The 20,881-nt window shown below is 37.7% G+C and overlaps 1 protein-coding gene across 1 annotated transcript in view; it reads left to right on the top strand.

The window, feature by feature from the left end:
- Positions 1 to 2,539: 2,539 nt before the first annotated feature.
- Positions 2,540 to 20,881, top strand: part of ZDHHC22 (zinc finger DHHC-type palmitoyltransferase 22) — a 171,499-nt gene continuing 153,157 nt past the window's right edge. The window contains exons 1-2 of the mRNA XM_044073480.1: positions 2,540 to 2,630; positions 2,731 to 2,960. The gene's annotated coding sequence lies outside the window, so the exon portion shown is untranslated. The remainder of the gene's footprint in view (positions 2,631 to 2,730; positions 2,961 to 20,881) is intronic.

Below are 20,881 nucleotides of genomic sequence, written 5' to 3'. Positions count from 1 at the left end.
TTGCACCGGTTCTGTCCTTGAGCCAGTTTGCAACCCATCTAGTGACATAGGGGTTTATATTTAAGCTGGTGAGCTTATCTATAATGCCCGAGTGGGGTATTGTATTGAAGGCTTTTGCGAGGTCCAGGTAGGCTGTGTGGACCACCTTCCCTTCGTCAATGGCCTTGGTGATGGTTTCAAAGAAGTCAACCAGGTTTAAGAGGCAGGATCTGCCCTTAACAAAGCCGAACTGGGTAGGATCCAGTGTCTGTAGGTCCCCAATATCTTTATTTATGAGGTCCATGATGATCCTTTCCATAGCTTTGCAGACCAAGCTAGTCAGGCTTATGGGGCAATAGTTTCCAGGATCCATTGAGGCACCACCTTTGTGGAGAGGGACCACTGTTGCTGTACGCCACTCTTTGGGTACATATTCTGTAGTAAGGCTGAGATTGAACAGTAGTTTTATGTTTGGGTTTAGCTCTTCTTGGAGTTCATGTAGGACACAGCCCAGGACACCGTCTGGTCCCATTGATGCTGTGTTTTCTGCTTTGGAGAGGGCGGCTCTTACCTGAGCATCTGAGATGTCAGGGGCAGCACTCTGCTGGGATAGATATTTGCCCTTTTGGTGGGGAGAAGTTTGCACTGAACCTGTCAGCTAGGAAGTTGGCAATGTCTGTGGGTTCTGTGTATTTTTTGTCATTTTGGACTAATTCTGAGCATATCTGGGAATTCCCACCCAGGTTCCTAACATAACTAAAGAAAGCCTTGTGATTATCCTTAGTGTCCTGTGCAATTTTTCTCTCGAAGCTGGCCTTAGGCGATTTTATGAGTGCCGTAGTTTTTGCTAATACAGATCAGAGATGCCTTCCCTTTTTTGGGATTTTGCTCTATCATATAGTAGCTTCCTCCTTCTATTGTATAGTTTGTTTATGGCTGGGGTCCACCAGACAGGACGTCTGCCTTTGGAGGATTGGGTCTTGGTTTTATTTGGGATTGCATGATCCATGCATTCATGAAGGTGTTCACAGAATGCATTTATAAAGGATTCTGCAGTCTGGGCCATATTTTCCACAGGCCGGGGGCTTTGAAGGATTCCACCTCGGTTTAGAGGAGTGTGAAACTTGCTTTAGAGAATTTTTTCACTATGGTTTTCTGGGCAGGGGTGGGGTCGGGATGTGAATATCCAGTTGGATTAGTTTATGGTCTGATCTTACCAGTGAGGGATACACTTCTGGTCTGGAGCATAGAGTCCCCATGTTGGTGATGATCAGGTCCAGTATGTTTTCCCCTCTTGTGGGAGTGGTAACATGTTGTTCCATAGCATTTGAGTTTATGAATTCTAGGAACCTTTGGGCTAGGGTGTTGGAGCTAGAGTAATGCTCCCAGTCTATGTTTGGGTAGTTGAAGTCACCCAATATAATGGTGTTTGGAGAGACCTTCATATTTTCCAGTGTTCTCAGGAAGGCCGAGTGGGGTTCCTGGGTTTGGGAGGGTGGTCTGTAGCAGGCTATAAACTGGAAGGCAGTTTTACCCACTGTTAGTTGCACATGGATAGTCTCTGATGCTTTGTGCTGTGCCACCAACCTGGAGGTGTGGGTATCTTTGATGAATATTGATACTCCCCCTCCTTTTGTAGTTCAGTCCAAGTTTTGGGGCCGAAAAGCATGGTATGAGGTATAACCTGGTAGTGCTGGGGTGCTCTCGGGAGCCCTGAACCAGGTTTCTGTTACTGCACAGATATCGATGTTCTCCATGCTGAGGAGAGTTTCAAGTGTGTGCATCTTGAGGTTTAGACTTCTGGCATTGAGTAGCATTACTCTTAGTTTCTTATCCCTTGTGATACCTATGGAGGTGGGTTTGTCTTTTGAGCCTTGCCTAAAAAAGGCACTATGAGGGTATCAAGAGCCTTTGCCAATATCCGAAAGCCCAGGGGTGACAGGTGCAAGCCATCCTTAGCGAAGCATCGTGGCTTGTCGAGCATATCATCCCAGGCTGACAGGCACTGGATCCCCTTTGAATGACACCAATACTTAAGCCAATTGTTGAAATTGATCATCTTGTCTTCATATACTCATCTGTCTCTTATATGCTCCAGCATATAAAAAAAAAAATAATAATAATATATGTGTATATATATATATATATATATATATATATATATATATGTGTGTGTGTGTGTGTGTGTGTGTGTGTATGTATATGTGTGTGTGTATATATATATATATATATATATATATATATATATATATATATGCATGTACATACATTTTTTATTTCATTTAGATTTATGTGATGCTATTGATGCTAGAAAAATATACTGCAACTCAGAAATCAAATATAACAAGAAACTCTAGATTTAAAACTCAAATGCTTTTCATCAGCTACTGCCCTTATTACTTCATGCTGAGCACCAGAAGATGGCAACACAGCAGAGTACAACAGCTGTGACTCACCCGATGCTTATCCAGATCAACAACATATGTGTCTTGTCATCTAACAAGCAGGTATTTCCATCCAGGTAAAAGGTCACCTCAAGCAGTATAGTCCCAGCCTCATAGACACGGACATTCTTTTTCCTGTCAATAACTAGTGCTGAAAGAACAGCTCCTTTACACTTCTGCAGTCTGACAGCTACATAAGGACTTAAGGTATATTTGCAGATGACCATTTTGGTCTCTAAGTTTTACATTTTAGCTTATTTTGTATGCAGTACTTTGCATATTGCTTTTTCTTATCCTGTCAAATTAGGAACATGTGATTTCAAACAGAAAAACTGCAAGATTAATAAGGTTTATTAGCAAAGAAGGAAGGACAGGGAGACACCCAGTGGCAGACAGCTATAGTGCAGTTTCTTGAAGTCAGAGCATATCTTAAGGAGGGAGCACTCCAGTCCATAAGTAGTGATCTGAAGGACAAGAGCAATATAGGACAGAAACAGGAACTGGGCTGCAGCCAACCATTTGGACAATCTGCAAGTGGTATTTTATTCTTTTTTCTGTTATTCTTCTGTATATGACATGTGTCTATGCCTGTTTTGCAATTATATAAGTCAAACAAGCTATATTTAAAAATAGGTGATTTGTACTTTCTTCTCTCTGATTTGCATTGTTATATCTGCTCTGCTGACACTGAAACAAAACTAGTGGGCATGTTAAAAACGAGCTTTTACTCATTAGCACTGCATCCGTATGGAGAATAATTACAAGCTAAGGGGATTATAGTTTAGTTGGTATAACCATTCATCACAGTCTCAGATAACAGACTGGCTATCATACTGTCATTTTCCTGTTTACATCATCTTTGGGCACTCAACATGATGTTTTGTTTCCCTATGAAATAGTAATAGAATGAAATGTATTTTTTTTAACTCTGAAACAGTGATTATGTCAATGCTCATTACTGGAACTACATTGATAAACAACTGCAGACGTTATGTTCATTTATTCTGTGAAATATTTTATTTGATGTTGACTAATTCGTTTGAGACATTACAATGATGTGACTTGAAAATGATTCTGAGTAATGAGTGTTGTAAAATGATATTTCTCTATAGCTGTTTATATTGTGTTTTTATTGCAGTTAACTTACATTTTATAATTAGCTTGCCTTAGATACATACATAGGAACAATAAAATAACCCTACCCTACTCTAATGGCTTTATTCTGATATAAAAATACCATTTGACCTACTTACATGACAGATACAAAGTGGTACTTAATGTGCATGCTTTCTTTTTGCCTGCAGCAATGCACCAAAGCTTTCTTCCTAGGGCTTTCCCTATTGATAAAAGACCAGTTTGGAGTCCATATTAGGTCTCCCATAGATAGAATATGTGTTTTGAAAGCAGAAAACATGGACTTTGTTGCATTTCCCTGTAATATTTGTATCGTATCCAGACTCAACCAAATATGAACTTAGTTTGTGGCACATTTACATTGTTTGCCTTCTTATTCTTTAAAAGTGGAGTCACTGTGCTTCTTCAGTTATCCATTTTCACTCCAAAACTGAACATTATCTGTTCTGTTGATAATGCTGTCTTATTATTTACTAATGTGTCTGTGAATTATATTTATATAAATTTACATTAAAGAGGAAAAGTCAGCACAAATTATAACTAGTTTCTATCTTCCCACTGCACATAAAAAGGTTTTTCTTTGTTCTTAGAGAAAACCAAATCATAATTTTAATTTTTTTTTACCAAGTTGGCACTTTCTCTTGGAATAAATCAAATATTTCATGTAGTTTGTATGACAGCACAGTTGTAATAACAGAATGTAATAGTCTATGTACAGTATGTTAAGATATTTGATAGATATCAGTTGTCTTTTTTTTTAGATGCACTAGCCATCCTGAGTTTTTGCAAGTTGTTTTTTTTTATCTTATTGTTTGTACTGTCTTTACCAAACAACCAAATCTGAATTTTCTGTGGACCCTGTTACTGCCTTGTGTAGTCCTGAACTAAAGTGCCATTGCATTTGCAAAATGTATACATGTATATATTTAGACAGGTAGCTCCCAGTCTTTGCAGTGATTACTAATAAGGCTCAACAACAGATGTCAGAATAATTTGAAGAGCCTAACTCATTCATGCATTAGTAAGGCATCACAGAAGTTACATGGGGGCATTTTTACTTTTAGCTCCCCCTTGTGTCTGGACATCTGTGCAGTGTACATGTTCATGTTTTGCAATTGCACCTGTATTGACTCTACCCGAGTATGATGTGTGTGTCTTTCCATCAGCTGTCAGTGGGGGTAAACTGTATAACAATGACCTAGTCCTTCCTTAGCGAAGTACAGCTATGCATCTGAATTACTGGTCATCCTATGGTATGCCATTCAGAAACATAGACTTCTACTTTAACCTATGTCTCCAACAGCAAGGATTGATGCCAGTGGGCAAACAATCCATGTTGCTTTCTTTTGAGCATAATTATCCCTGAAGAGCTGTAGAAATAGCAGACGCATAATATGACCTTGTAAAAATAATCAGCATTACCTCTCACTGAAGGAAAACAGAGTAGATTCAGGATTCCCTAATTGCTGCTAATGTTTGAACTCAGGGGCAGCTTATTGTACTGGTTACAGCTCCCATAGTGGAAAAATAAAATAAAATAAAATAAAGTGAGTTATTTTACTATTTTTAAATGCTGCCTTTGTTTGATTACATTTATTTCCTTCCACAAGTGCAGAACTCCTCACATGTGAGGAGTTCCAAGCCTTTTTGAGTTGCAGGGAAAAATAATCAGCTTAGTCCAATTGCTGGGCTGTTTTCAACATAATAAATCCAAAAGGCATACACAGATTTGAAGTACCAAACAGCTTTAATCCTGGTAGCTCTGCATTTCGCCTTCAAGGGATATCAACTGTATGAAGCAGTGAGTAGCTGTCTCTATTGACTCAGAGACTGACTGACTGAAACTGCAATAAGATGGCATTGGATGTTTTCAGTGCTAAGAGCATACTAACAAATTTTATTTAGCTAGTTAGTTAATGTTTTTAAAGCAGTATGTGTGCTACTTATCCAGAATGATGCAGGAAGGCAAGTTTTTTTAAGTGCATATGTTTGTATGTGTTTGTATGTATGTGGCATACTTGCTATCAAATGTCCCTAATTTTGATTAATACATCTAATTTCACCTCACATTTTCTTAAGTTCCTTGTAAAACTTGTGTTTTGGCAAATGAGGGAGGATTGCATTTAGCAAATATTATGACTGCAGAAATTTGAGTTTTAGACTTAGCAGCATTCAGGAAAAAAGAATGTCAGTGTACAGCCTGTTACTCTTGCAACTTTCTAAACATATAAAAAAAGTATTTGTCCCTTTGTTTGGTCCTTTGTCCTCCATTATTTTTCTCACTGGTTCTTGAGTTCAGAGGTGGAGATGTATATGTGTGTGTGTGTGTGGGGGGGGGGGGGTTGTGGGTTGTACACTGTAATTCTAAAAGCAGTGATCTCAGAAGATATACTTCTGTGTTGCAGTTATGTATTTGTTCATTTGATCCCAATCATACTTCAGAGGTGTAAAGTCAGAATTATATTAGTGCCTGTAATTGATGGTTAGTGTGGGTGCATATATTGTAAGTATGTATGTGTATGAAGCATAGATGCACTCAACTCTCCCTGTTTTTGCAGAATGTCATCAATTTTGCCTCATATTTTAGCTTGTTTCTCACAGTTTCTGTTTCTTTTTCCTGGCAAGTCAATGAAAGTAAATAATGGTAGATTTTTTAATTTCAAAAGTAATAAGATTCATAAAAATCAAGTTAACGCAAAGCCTTTTATGGCAACTTTCTAAGTATGTAAAGGCACAAACAGGAATGTATCTTCTCACTTCACCGCTGTCATTGATTTTTGCCCTTTGTCTCCCATAATTTTTAGCTTCTATTTTTTTCTTAAGCTAAGACACTGACAGTTGTGTGTGTGTGTGTGTGTGTGTGTGTGTGTGTGTGTGTGTGTGTGTGTGTGTGTGTGTGTGTGGTGGGGGGTGTAATACATGGCACACTGTATACTGACAGCAGTGAGCTGAGAAGATACATTCCTGTGTGGCAGTTATGTATGTATTTATTCATTATCTCAAACAAAGCTCTGATGTGTATATCCAGAGTCAGACAAGTGACTGCCTTTGGCAGTTTGGGCAGGTTGAGTTTGGTAACCATTGATCACTGGTACAGTGGTGCAGTGAGTAGAGTAGCTGTCTCACAGTGCTTGGTTCTCTGGTTGAATTTTTGGTTAGGATGAAAGTTACTTTCTGTGTGGGGCAGGGATTACACTGTATCTGGAAGTAGCAAGCTGCCCATTTCTTTTTTTTACTTTTTATCCCAAACATCAGCATACTACAGACTAAGTGACTATCTGTGGCAGCCGTGTCAGGTTGAGTGTGACAGCAACTGATTATTGGCATGCAGTGCAGATAGTCAAGTTGCCATTTCGCTATGTTTAGTTCACTGGATGAGATTTTGGCAGCGATTCCTTCTCTGTGCAGTCTGTATATACTCTACGTTTTTGTGTAGAGTTTTCTTACCCAGACCTTCCACTGTATAATATAAGCCTCTGGTCATTTGTGCTTTTACAGTTATCCCAATCTAACACCACAAAGATGCATGAAAGTTTACTATCTTTTTTGAAGGGATGGGGAGGCAGTCACTTTTCCCAAACAGGACATTTAGATTCTTACAAATAATAATTGATGAATATGAATTTTGTCCACAACAAGTGGCTGTCTGTGGCAGTCTGGGCAGGTTGAGTGTGATAACAACTGGGGACTAATGTTTTGTTCGCTATGAGCCTTTAGCTTTTGTTACAACATAGTTTTCCTTGAAAGAAAAAAAAAATACTACATTTCTTTCCTTATTCATGATTTTTATCTAGGCCAATATTGGATCAAAAGGTTACAAAACAGCTGTAAGATGCACATCAGAACATATAGAACTCTAGGACTTCTAGGGGCCTAGAGGCTGCCAGGCCGCTGCCTTTGTTTTGTTACTTCCTTTGCATTTACTCCAGTGGAATCATGTCCAATTAAGATGTGTTAATAGGCTGGTGGAAAAAGGTAAAAAGTATGGCTACGTTTGAAAAAAAACAAGAAAGAACTAATCTGTCTGGATGATGTGGAGCCAGATTTTGGTAAAGGCACTAGAGAGGTGCAGGGAGGGACCATTGTGCAGTAGGGAGACAGATGGAATCCTTTGGCTAGGGAACCAATTCACCTAAGACTGACCTTGTTGATTGCAGTCAGACATCTGAGCTTTACATAGCCAGTAAAGTGGCCATAAAGAGTGTCTACTGAGGTAGTCTGTGGATGAAAGTGAATGACCTCATCTTTTGTTTGATCACAGGTAGTGTTTTTTGACTTGCTGTAATAGAGATACACTTCATTCCACCCATTCAGTTGCTTTAGTAGCTTTCCCTTAAATTTAAAGTCACCAGTCACCACTGTCTAAAAGGTTCTGAAATCTGCTTGCTACAGTTCTGCTGTTAGCAATGCCTTCCTTTCTCAAAGTAGAAAATGGGTGCAGCACAGTGTGTTGAGTTTACTGCTGTGAGATTGCCTCGCTATCAGCTTATTCATGCACACATTTTATCATAGAAAAGTAAGAATCTGGAATTTAAAATGCCAGTCAAGATTTCAATATATTCTCATTGTGGGAACAATGGCTTTTAGCTCCTGTTAGTTCACTATTGGTGTAATATTATGGAAAATTATACAGTGCTCTTTTAATGCCTCGTTTTCATTTTTGCTGGTTAGTCTGTGACATGGAGAGTCAAACAGCAGAATACATTTACAAAAGTCAGATACAGTGCCCTATGTTTAATTTCCTTTCACAAGCTGTGCTGCCACTTGAGGCTTATTAGTTTTCAGTGACTATCTGCCAATCTTTACTGCTGACTTGGCAGTGTGATGCCTTACCGTGCAGGTTTATACTTTTTCCTGAAGTGAACAATTGCTGGTATCGAATGGTGAACCTTTCCTGGTAATACTACATTATGTTTATTTATACAGTTCAGTAAACAAACTGATGTAGTGGATCTTGTTTTGCCTTAACCTAAACCAGCATGCAGCAATACTAACAGTATAAATCAGAGTACAAAAATATAAAGAGCCTACTTTATTTCAGAACTGTAATATATAGTCAATGACATACATAATTAATAAAATGGCACCTCTGGGGTCAGCTCTGCTGCCACAGGAGTTTTGTGACTCTTCATGACACTGGTAATGCAGGTTCAGAAGATAAGCTTTGCTATCAGAGGAGTGCTATCTAGGACACAGATATTACCAGATTCCTTTCCCATTCCAGGAGAAGGATATGGTAAATTCTTACTGTTATATTAGTGGGTACTATCAAACATACTGGTCTCAAAGACTAAGACAGTAAATGTTCAGATAACAGGTAATTTTCCTTATACAGATGCGTGTAAGTCAGAGAATACATAACCTCTCTCTCCTACTGGAAGCCACATTAATTAAGTCATTGCTTTACAGTGATGGACCTTAGGCTGAGCTTTAGCACAAATATGGAAAATCATTTTGTGTTGACTGAATGGATCTCGGTTAATCCATTGCACTACTGCTCCGTGAATGCTGTTTATAAAAAAAAATGTGCAAACTAATATATATATATATATATATATATATATATATATATTTATGTATGTGTGTGTGTGTGTGTGTGTGTGTGTGTATATATATATATATATATATATATATATATATATGGTATATATGTACTAAATATATATATATATATATATATATATATATATATATATATATATATATATATATATATATGTGTGTGTGTGTGTGTGTATGTATGTACACACACACACTTTCATGTATAGGTCTATTTTTAAAGCTCAGAGTTTCAAAACTTTGAATTTCTTATGGTCGAGGCAATAAGATCAAAGTTTTGAAACTTTTAACTGTTTAAATGGAGATTGCTGTACAGCACGGAATGCAAAATTTACTGATTTCCTCACTATAGTGCGATCCTGGAGTTGGTATATTTAATTAGCAGGGTTGTGGGGAGTGCAGGGGGGGCTAGCTCCTCTGCAAGAATGTTAAAAAAAGTTTTTATTTTTTTTTTGGAAGCTTTGGAGTTCCAAAACTTTGATCTTATGGTCTTGACCGTAAGAAATTCAAAGTTTGGAAACTTTGAGTTTTAAAAGTAGACCCACATACAGAAATATACACACACACACACACATATAGATATATATGGGGGAAAGCTTCCCACAGTCCCCATACAGGTTAATGTGTCCCTGAAACCCCTACTTAGTATGAACAACTTCAAGGTCAATGCACCTTTTGGTAAGGGGATTTAGCGCCTTGCAGTGAACTCATTCAATAGACAGGCAATTCAGCCATTTGTGCATTATCACCCAATATAAGAAATGTACAAAGTGTTTCCTTCCTAGCTAAAATCATACTACTATTTGCTCACAATGTGTAATGAACATTTTTCCTTAATACTCCAAAAAAGATAAAAGTTGCTGTTTTCCGAAAGAAGAATGTGTTCAGCAGGGGAGGTAAAATTTTACCAAATAATTTATACTTTATGTTACATTTTTTTATTATGGCCTCACCTAACACTAGGGTTGTCAAATGTGCAAAACCTGCCTGAGAAAAATGCTTAAGTTATTCATAAGAGTAAAAAAAAATCAGCCAAGAACTGATCCCTGAAGATCTCCACTTTTTATGCATACTTCTCTTACTTTCATTTAACTCCTCTAATAATATCAAGTTGCTACACACTGAGAAAAACAAGATATCACACTTTGTCTGTCTCAGTATAAAACCTATTACTGCCTAATCAGTCAGAAATCTTACTGGCTACCTATTACGGGAAGAGCTACTCTGCTATTCAATGCCTTTTTTATACAAGCTTATTAAAATACCCCCCCCCCAACCAGCCAGCAGACTGTTTATAAGTCATTGCTTCATACATCCTTAGAATTCACAAAGACACCACCATAACACTGCTCCTTCTGCCTTTTGACACAGCTATAGGAAAGAAGGTATTTTCAAAACTTGGATATGCCTGTTGAAAACAAACTGGCCAGTAAAGTTTGCAATCAAAATTCTGAAGGCTTTCAAACCAAACTTAAGCAGCATCTTTTAAATGAATATGAATGTATTTGTTTCAAAAACACTGGTTGTAAACGTCTTTAGAATTGTACTGAAAAACATAATTCTAGTCAGTTGTATTTTTCAGATATTGCAATTTTGACAAACTGTATGTAAAGTCTTTCATTATGTATTTTATCACAATTAAAATGCTTAAAAAATATGTACTTTACACCAATACCCAAATATCGTTTCCACTGCTTTTTTCCAACAGGTTTTCTCTGTCTACATCACTTTTATATAGTATTTGTGCTCAGTAGGAGCCCTGTTCAGGGTGAAAAGTGTTTTGAGAGCAGCTAACTTAACTGCTTATTAAAAATAAACATGATACAATTATTTTTCACATATAAATACTGAAACAGCTATACATCTAGACTGCTCTTAACCAGTTAAATTTATCCAAAGAAACATGTTGAGCAGTTCTCTTTTACAGTAATGTGTCATCAGCACTGTGAAATACTTTTGCCATGACACTCATGAAGCCAGCGTGTTTGTGTCCGCAGCCCTTTTTACCCAAATGTGCGCATCGGCCACAAAATGTTTTAGATTCAGTAAACTCTGTGTAGTGGTCCACACTCATGCCCAAACATGGCAATTTCAATGGCATGCAAATTACAGCATAAGTAGCTGAATTGTATGCTAATGAAGCAAGTCAACAAGGTGGAGTGATTCAACAAGCTGTAAAGCAATCATGTAGACTCCATGCTTGTGTTGCCCATGTATTTGAAACCTTTCTGAATACAGCCATGCAAAGGAGTCTACACAGAAAGAAGAGCAAGTAAAAGTTCCTAGATTTGCATAGAACTGACTGTAACATGTACCACACACATTATGACATTATTAGACATGCTGGATGCTAGAAAACTAGATTAACAATAGCAACAGTTCCTTTTTAAGTACCATGACATGACTGCAGCTTCACTCCCAAATGAAGAATATACTTGTAACTAATGTAGACAGATAAAAGTGTAAACCCCATAAAACAGACTAATCATACTGTCATGTAAACATATGCAGTATGTAGCTGATGGAATACAGTCAACCTTTATCAAAAAACTGTATTCCTTTGTAGAGATATAGAGCAACTAATACCCTCTATTGTGTTTAAACATTGGACTTCCCTGATGTTTCCCTGCCTACATGGTTACCAACTGTGTAGATTCAGGGCTGTCAGCACGGTGAATATGCAAATGAGGTCAGAACTCATTAGAATTGCTGAATCCCAAAAATGTGTAACTGTGTAGGGATGTCCACTTTGTATATGGACTTCCACAGTTTTTGTTTTCAATGGATGGCAACAGTGAATGATGACATGAGGGGAATGTGTCAGGTTACACTTACAGAGATGTACATGTAGGTCTGTGAAGTGTGAAAGTGCATATAAGCAGTGTACAGTTCACAAGTTCTGTTTCATCCTTTTTACTGTTTGTTAAAATGTGTTGTCTCTGTCCACTTTAAATAATTTTCTTTTTAATTTTTGTCATTGTTTGCTCGATGTGGTGCTTAGTGCAACCACCAGAAATGGAGGAATGAATGGCAGATTTCTCAGTGCTTGTTATATAATTATTCCTCTGGCAGCATGTGTAGGGCTAAAGTATAGGTCATCCTGGGTTCTAGTACAGGGTCTACAACCTTTCCGTCAGATTTTGAGATGCATGTCTGTGTTATATCATGGGAACGGAAGAAAGTAATAACAGGATTACCTGTGTTTATCTTATTTAAGCATAGGTGCATGCAGTGGCACAGGGGTTCGCATCACTCACTAAGGAGCACCAACAGAATTAACATACTCAGTTAAGCAGCAGGTGTCTTCCTTAGGTGCTAATTGTAGCATAAGCAGGTGATTGATTTTCAGCACAGTGGAGCTATTCCACAAGCTATAAAGCATCCATGTAATCTCAATTTTGATTTTTCTGAATACTGCAATACCATTGGAATAGAGACAAGGACATTTTAGCCCTGAAATAAAATTGTGTCAACCGCTGCATTTGCAAGGTATTTCCTGAACCTAGAATGTATAATTTAATAATATTATAGCATATCCTTCTATTTCTTAACTTGGTGCAGTAATCAAGTAAATAGTGGCGGATCTGTACAGAAAGTACCTTAACATGAGAAAACAGACACTTATTTTACTTATGTGTGTCCATTACTAAGTTTTGTCTTCTTATTTCTCTTGTTTTTAATTGCACTTTTTCTGTGATGTGCAGCATTGCACAAATAGTAGAAGAGGGGAACAAATAAATTTCAAGTTTGGCTCTATTTCTCTGGTTTGCTCGAAGCAAGGTGTACCACCTAGGAAGCAGACAGACAAAACCAGAAACCGGATACATTCAATTAATGCCCTTGGCCATTGTAAAAACATGACCTGGAGGACAGATGGTACTGGGTTCTAGAACAGAGTGTGCAACCTTTATTTTACTGCTGTGACATTGCAGTTTACAGCAATGAAGTGCAACATAGACACCTGTTTTCTCAACATTCTTGTGGCAACAGATGTAAGTGTAGGAATGCCATACACTTAGTCTTGGGTTCGAATACATCACATTCCATGCAGTATTACTATTACTGATTTAGTAATCTATGTATTATCACATTTATGATCAAATGTATAACTGCAGGTATACTATGTACTATAGTCATGTAGCTGTATTCTTGCTATCTGGACTGGCATGGCTGTAACGTTTTGTGAAAAACACATACACAACCGCCTATAGATGCAGTTGCTTGCCACTGTTGCATTCTGCTTGTCAGATGTTAGTAATATGGTTTGTGTTTGTGCTCTGCTTGCCTACGCACAAACAGGTGTAACTCGCATGCGTGTGGTTGTTAACCATCGCTCAAATCCACTGCTCAATGTGCTATTGAACTGTATATATGATACTTTCTTATTGGTATTTATTGTCTATTTACTTTGTATGACATAAAAGTACATGTGGAAACATTACAAACTAATTTAACAATTTAACTATATGTCATATATTTACAATACATCCATGTGTCTCCCCCCCCATCAAGCAGTACAACCCTGGGGTCTCTGTATTTTTTCTACATATATATTAACCACACTATAACGTGTAATATATAATGTTGTGTGCTCCCTCATGGACAGGGCCATTCAGTGGTGCTGACAACCTCACTCTGCTAAACTCAAACATCCAACTATGCTCAATAAGGGTACTTGTTTTTTAACACAACTAGGCTTCTACACACATTCATGCTGTTAGGCTACTGGTCTCATATGAACCTATGAATCTGTGTGCCTGTGCAGGCCTCCCAATCTGTTGCCCCGCACATGGCTTGTTGATAACATCTACTATAATTCACTTGTAGACTTCTATAAATCTGACTTGTGCCATGGCACTTGTGTAAAGTACTGTGTTCTGTAGTTAGTGTACTTAGATGGGTAGGGGTTCTCTTCTCACTGCAGTCAACTGGGTACATGTGAGCTGTTACTTCACATTACAGAGAGCATTTTACACCAGCATGTGGGACACGTTTATTACCATATGCTCGACAGACAATGCTTATGTCATTGGCTACATCAGATTATTGCATATGCAGTCATCCCACTGAAGCATGATTAGTCACTGCCTACAGGCCAGGCAGATGTCACCTCATCCAATACCAGACAGATTACAGTGACATGTCTTTTAATCTATACACATATATCATGGCATGGTTTGTACTAAGCTCTGTGTTATATTGATAAAAAAGCCCTGTGGTCTGTCCAGCTGCTGCATGTGTCTAGTGAGGTACATACAAAAGAGAGCATTACACTGTATTACTGTTCTGATGAGATTTAATTACAGTGCTGCCATACAATCCTGAGATCTGAATGTGATGTGCACCATATGCTTGTACTGGAAAATCATTAAAGAGAAAAGTTAGAAAGTAATGAGACACATTGCAGTTTCTGACTTCACAACTCTTACAAGAGAATACACTAGAAAGTAATGAAATTATGAGGCAGATATAAGTGGCAGGTAGAATTATCAGTTCAGCAACACAACTGCAGATATAGTAAGTACTAATGTAGCTATGCACCCTGTGCATCAGGCACAAAGCTTTTGTATCTCTGAATCCAAAAGAGAGAAAACAGGGATAGGGCACAGTTATCATCACTTGCACAGGGTGTTGTGTGGGGAGGCTGGAGTCTAGGCTGACACAAAAGTTCAGTGTGTGTGTATGTGTGCGAGTAAGAAAGTGAAGCAGGCAACTGTTGTGTGTGTATTTGTAGGGGTCTTCCATGTGAAAGTGTTGTTTGAGAGTGTGCATGAACACAGCCAAGTTCGGTGGTAGCTCTATGTCTTGGTATGTTGGACAGGTGTGAGCCATGCATGGTAAATTTTGCAGTTCATCATTGTTGCCCCAACCTTGAGAACTGGATCTGCCAGGACTTGCAGTGACACCTTCATACCCAAGGTTGGATGCAGTGCTGCTACATGAACATTACTGATGCCTGCTGGACATGCTCCCTTCATGGGAATGCCAAGGTCTATGACCCCATGGCCTGCCACATTTGGGTGTGGGCAGCACACTCACCAACAGACCAGTGGAAGTACTGCCGTGATGGGAGCATAAATAGGTATGGCAACATTGGCTGTCAGCAGATGTTGTGGCTGACCTACACCCACGAAGACATTTTTCCCATCCCAGCAGACATTCCATCACAGACACTGCTTCTTCCAACATGTCATTCATCCAATCCATTGCATCAGCAACACAGTGGAGGCAGTCACACTTGTCAGACTGTGCCAGAGATGCTAATTACTGCATAAGCAGCTGAATTGCATGCTAATCAACCAATCTAGTGGAGCTATTCAATAAGTTATAAAGCATGTATGTAGACTCCATGCTGTTTTTGTCCTGCATATTTCAAAATTAGTGGAGTACAGGCACAGAAAGTCTGCACAGACAGAATGTTAGGAGCTGCTGCTGCTTTACTCCATTTGTATGTGCTAGAGGCTGCAGACAATGCTGCTGGCAATAGGCCTAGCCCAAGATGGAGAAGAAGTTTTCATGCCACTTTTAACTTATGGTATCATGAATGACATGGACATTTTAGAGTGCTACAGGATGGACAGGGACACACTACAGGAACTCTGCAACCTCTGCCAGCCTGAACTCAAAGGTAGAGCCTTTACCTTCCCATGTGTTGGCTGTGTACTGCTTGCAATATGGTCAGCACTGAACTAACATTGTGGCAACTGTTGCATTTACAAGGTAAGTCCTAAACATGTACTGTATTGTATAATAATACTATGGCATGCCCTTGTATTTCATCACTTGGTACAGTAAGCAAGTAAAAGGTGGGAGATCTCTACAGAAATATAACATGTGATAGATGAGAGTTATTTGACTTCTATGTGTCCATTAGTAGGTAGTAGGCCTCAGACATCAAAGATTCACACATTCATATCTCTCCAAAGTACTGATGATCACTGCATGCTCTCAGTTTAGCACCATACATTTGTAATGGCAAATCATTACAGAGAGAAGTTAGAGAGTAATAAGACACATTGCAGATTCTGACTTCACAACCCTTACAAGATCAAACAGGATTCAAAACAAGGAGAGTAACAAGAGCAACAAATCCTTGATTGTGCCATAACAGTAGCTCAGCTTGCTTCCCCCCCTTTGAAAGAACAGTTTACCCTTGCATGTGCCAGAACAGGAACTCATGTTTGCTCAACCGGGTTACCCCCAATAGAGCACACTCTGCTTGTTTGTGCCATCCAACCTTCCCTTCATTTGATGAAAACTACATATCCTACTATTCCCAGTTAATATCCTCACACATTTTAAGGTAAATGATATTGACTGGCTTACACATTGTATGTCTCTGACTACTGGTCAGGTAACTGATGAATGACCAAGAAACACAGAAAGGTAAAACAGACCAGTATATTTGCAAGCAATAATCTTAACAGGTTGTGTAATCACTAAGTGCACTACATCCAAATATAATAAGTGTACAAACAGTTTATACCTTGATATCAGTGTGCATTCAGTTGCACTTGTTTGTGTGAGGAATTATTTCATTTCTTTGCTGCAAAGTGGTTTGTGTGGCAAAGATAAATAAGGCACCTATCCTGTTTTCTGAAAGTGCATGGAAGTGAGAGTTGAAATCCAGACCTATGTAGATATATCTCATGTACTAAGATTTTCTACGTGTATGTCATATATTGATTTTCCTCATTTCAACTGTTTCTCAGTTTTATTTATTTTCAGGGGCCATTGTTTGCACGATGCTCTGCTTAGCACAGACGGGTTTGGCTATGCTCATCTGGTTTACCCATACAGTGGCAATGCACAAACTGGCCAAATGGACCACACAGGTAACAGACAGGACTCAGACAGAACAAACATGAACCAGATGCATTCAATTAATACTATTGGCCATAGTGCAAACACGTTGCCTGCCAGTGCATACCCTTGAGTACCGTATTTGCATGATGGTAAGCAATGCACAACATTTTGAAATGTTGCAAAAGCAGAAAGTTTACATTGTCAGTAAGCACGATACCTGCAATTGGCAGGAAAATATCATTCTTCATTGGTCTTGATCTGTGCTAGGCATGGCAGGCATTCATGGAGAGGTTTTGAGATTCAGTGCTCAAAGATGGAGTGTCCAAGAGTCCAAAGTGTTTGTTGGACTCCTGGTGAATTGACATGGGCCCAGGTTATTACAGAGGGACTACTGTGGCTCAGATTACAAGTCAGAGGCATGGAATAGTCTTACCTGGGCTTTGACCAGTGCTAACAGTATCCCCTGGACTGATGAACAATGTAGAAATCACTACAGAGACCTCTGGTTGAGGAAGGGGGATCATAGGCACCGGAACCATGGGGGTGAGGGGGAGGGGTGACCCCCCACACTTTTACAGCTGCAGAGGGAGGAGGACCCAACAGAGGACTCCTGCATGCTTTGCATGAAAATGTGAAAAATTTTTCCCCAAAATCTCTTTATTTGAATTTTCAGATATTAACAGCGATACATCCAATCAAACACACAAAACAAACAGTACATACAAAAAGAAAAAATTCAAAAAACTAATAACACAAGAAATATATATAGACACTATATACAATAGAAGTCACTACATCATCAAATGGAGTATAAAATGTTTTTAACATCACTTAAGAAAGTGAGGGATAGTATAAGGGACATGTTTTATGAAGAAGATAAATATAGAAATTCAACCACTTATTATACTTAATGTAATTAGAGAATGCAATTAGATATATAAAGAGGAAAAAAAAAGAAAAACTGGTTATAATGCAGTTATTGCATTGTATAAATATGTCTTATCATGTCAGTGTACAGACTATCGTTCTTTGCTAAGAATTACATGTAGTAGGTAACCCCAATATTTCTGATAATAGTGTTTCTTTTTTGTTTTTGTATAAACTAGTTTGTGAGATGAGATATATTTAATAGCAAGGTTACTAAAGCCTTCCCATGTAATTGGAGATGTGACATTACAACTTTTTAGTGATATAAAATTTAATAAGGGCACACATCATGATAAGGACATTATTTTTGGAAGTTGAGTCATGTTAATGTGCAATATAGCTGTCTCCCATGGCAGGGTTGATTTTTCATATCTCATCTTCTCTAACTTAGCTCTTAAAGACCACCATAGGTTGTGTACCTTGCTACATTTCCACATGACATGGACAATATCTGCACTTTAGGTTGGCAATGAGGACATATAAGCGAGAAGTTGGAATTGAGCTTATTTAGTTTTGATGGGGTATAATATACATTGTTATTTATCATAATTTGTGTATATAGCAGCTTCTTAAAAGGAATGAATTTTATTGTATTCTCAATGGCCAGTCTCTTATTTTCATCTGTCAGAGATTGTTTTTTTTTCTTGCCAATAGTTTGAAAATAATAGAGAATTCCGGTGTTTTATATTCATTACAAGTTTATATGTCCTAGAAATTGTTTTCCTTTCATCTCAAGGTTTTCTAGTATTAGTTTTACTGAGTTAATATCCTACAAGTCGACTTGTGTTTGTGAGAATTTAGCATTTATGAGATAATGGATTTGGGTAAGGCTAACAGTATATTTCTTAGTAAGATTTAGTTCTGGTCTTATTTGTTGTATATTCAGTTCTCTCCATTGGTATATTTCCCATACTGTGAGATCTTTTATCAGACGGTAATTTGTTAGATTTAAGGGTTTATTGTTTATTAGTAGGTTGGGATTTAGGTGGAGTGGTTGTATAAAAGCAAGGGCATCTAATAATTGCAATGATTTAAATAATTTCTGTGTAGTAAGAATCATGTATTTAATTAGTGGGTGTATATTCTTCGTGAATATGCCATTTTGATTTAGGTTTAAAAATGGTAGGGATTTGCTGTTGTACCCAAGGGATTTCAGTTGTTCAGACCAGATTTTGGTCCATCGGGGTGTCCAGGTATTTACATATGGGTCATGGTTTATTATCTGTATTAGTCTGTAGGTAGTAATTATACTATAATAGAGTTAGAAATCAGGTAACTCCAATCCCCCTTTACCTTTCGTAAATACAAGTTTGTCATATTTAATTCTAGTGGATTTGGGGTACCACAAGAATCTTGATATAGCTTTTTCTATATCAAGGAAGAATTTTTGGGGAATATTTGAAAAAGTAGCAAATGTTCATCTTAACCACACTAGCTTTTGAGAGTAATGACATATTAATATTCTTCCACCTATTGATATCACTTTCAATACTGGCACATGTACGTAATAGGTTATTCTTTATCATATCCTTAAACTCAGGAGTAAATATTATTCCTAGGTATTTTATCTGGTAACTTATCTTGATCTCATTCATGGGAAAGTAAAATTCCTTATGACCTATGAGATTCATGGGAAATATGTGGGATTTGTTTAGATTTAAATTATAGTTAGAGATTTCAGAGAGCTCATCTATAGCTTTAAGTATTTTTGGGAGGTCAGTAGTGGGAAGTTGAAAATACATATTTAAGTCATCAGCAAAAGCAGAGAATATAAGATTTGTATTATAGATTCTAGATATGTGATGGCAGTTTATTTGTGAAACAAACAAGGAGAGGTTCTAGATAAAGATTAAAGAGGTATGGAGAAAGAGGGCAACCTTGTCTTGTACCATTGGATAACAGTATAGGGTTAGTTTTGAGCTTATTTATCTGAATAGTGGTAGAAGCTTTCTGCTATATGACCTTAATTATCCTTATGAATTCCTGAGGAAAACCATATAAAGACAATATATTAAATAGGAAATGTAAATTAACTCTATCAAAAGCTTTGGTTGCATCCGCTGTGAGGACATATCTGGGGCATTTGTCACTGTTAAGAAGTCTGATAATGGTATCTAAAAGGAGGGTGTTATCACTTGTTTGCCTGTTTATCATAAAGCCCATTTGTTCTTGGGAAATGATAGAGGGGAGTACATTCTTAAGTCTATTTGCTATAACATGAGCTAGGATCTTAAGGTTAGTATTTATCAGGGCTATTGGTCTATAGTTTGCTGGATCTGTTGGGTCAGAATTCTGTTTTGGAATTAACACTGTTTTGGAGTTATTTAAATAATTATCTGTTATTCCATGTTGTATTATAAAGTTGAAAACTTTTAATAATACTTTGGAAATAGGTTCCATTAATAGTTTATAAAATTCAGAGGTGTAGCCTTTGGGCCCAGGGGATTTACCTGGTTTGAGATTGTTTATTGCAGCTTTTATCTCATTTAGTTGCAGGGGTGTTTTTAAGATTTTTTTATGATCTTCTATAAGTTGTAGAAATTTTATATAATGTATAAAATCACCATAATTGTCTGTAGATAGTGATAAGGGTATGTTTAGTTTTTTATATACGTCTTCAAAAGCATCTACAATATCTTGGTCCTTGTGCTTCACCAGTCCTTCATACACTATTTATTTATTTAATTCTCGGTGGGCCATTTTTTGTGTTAATTAGTCTAGCTAGGAATTCTGAAGGTGTCTGTGCCCATTCTGAATATTGATATACTGACCTTAATTCTAACAGGGAGATGTTTTCTAGGTAGTGTCTGTGTAATTGCTTTTGCCAGTCTATTACTTTTTCCTCCAGCATAGCACATCAATTCAGACCTAGGGATAGCACATCTTTGAAAGGAAGCACACAACAAAGAAAACATTCAAGCTCCTCCCACACAAATGCTACATGCAAGGACTGAACCCCAGATCTTATAGATGTAAGATAGGAGGACTAAGCAATGTGCCACCATATCACTCAGCTTGCTGAACATAACATT

This window comes from Protopterus annectens, chromosome 6.part0 (genome assembly GCF_019279795.1).
Source record: "Protopterus annectens isolate FY-2018-M chromosome 6.part0, PAN1.0, whole genome shotgun sequence".
NCBI classification, from domain to species: domain Eukaryota; kingdom Metazoa; phylum Chordata; order Ceratodontiformes; family Protopteridae; genus Protopterus; species Protopterus annectens.
Note: the sequence above shows the minus strand (reverse complement) of the source record. Positions and strands in the feature narration are given on the sequence as shown.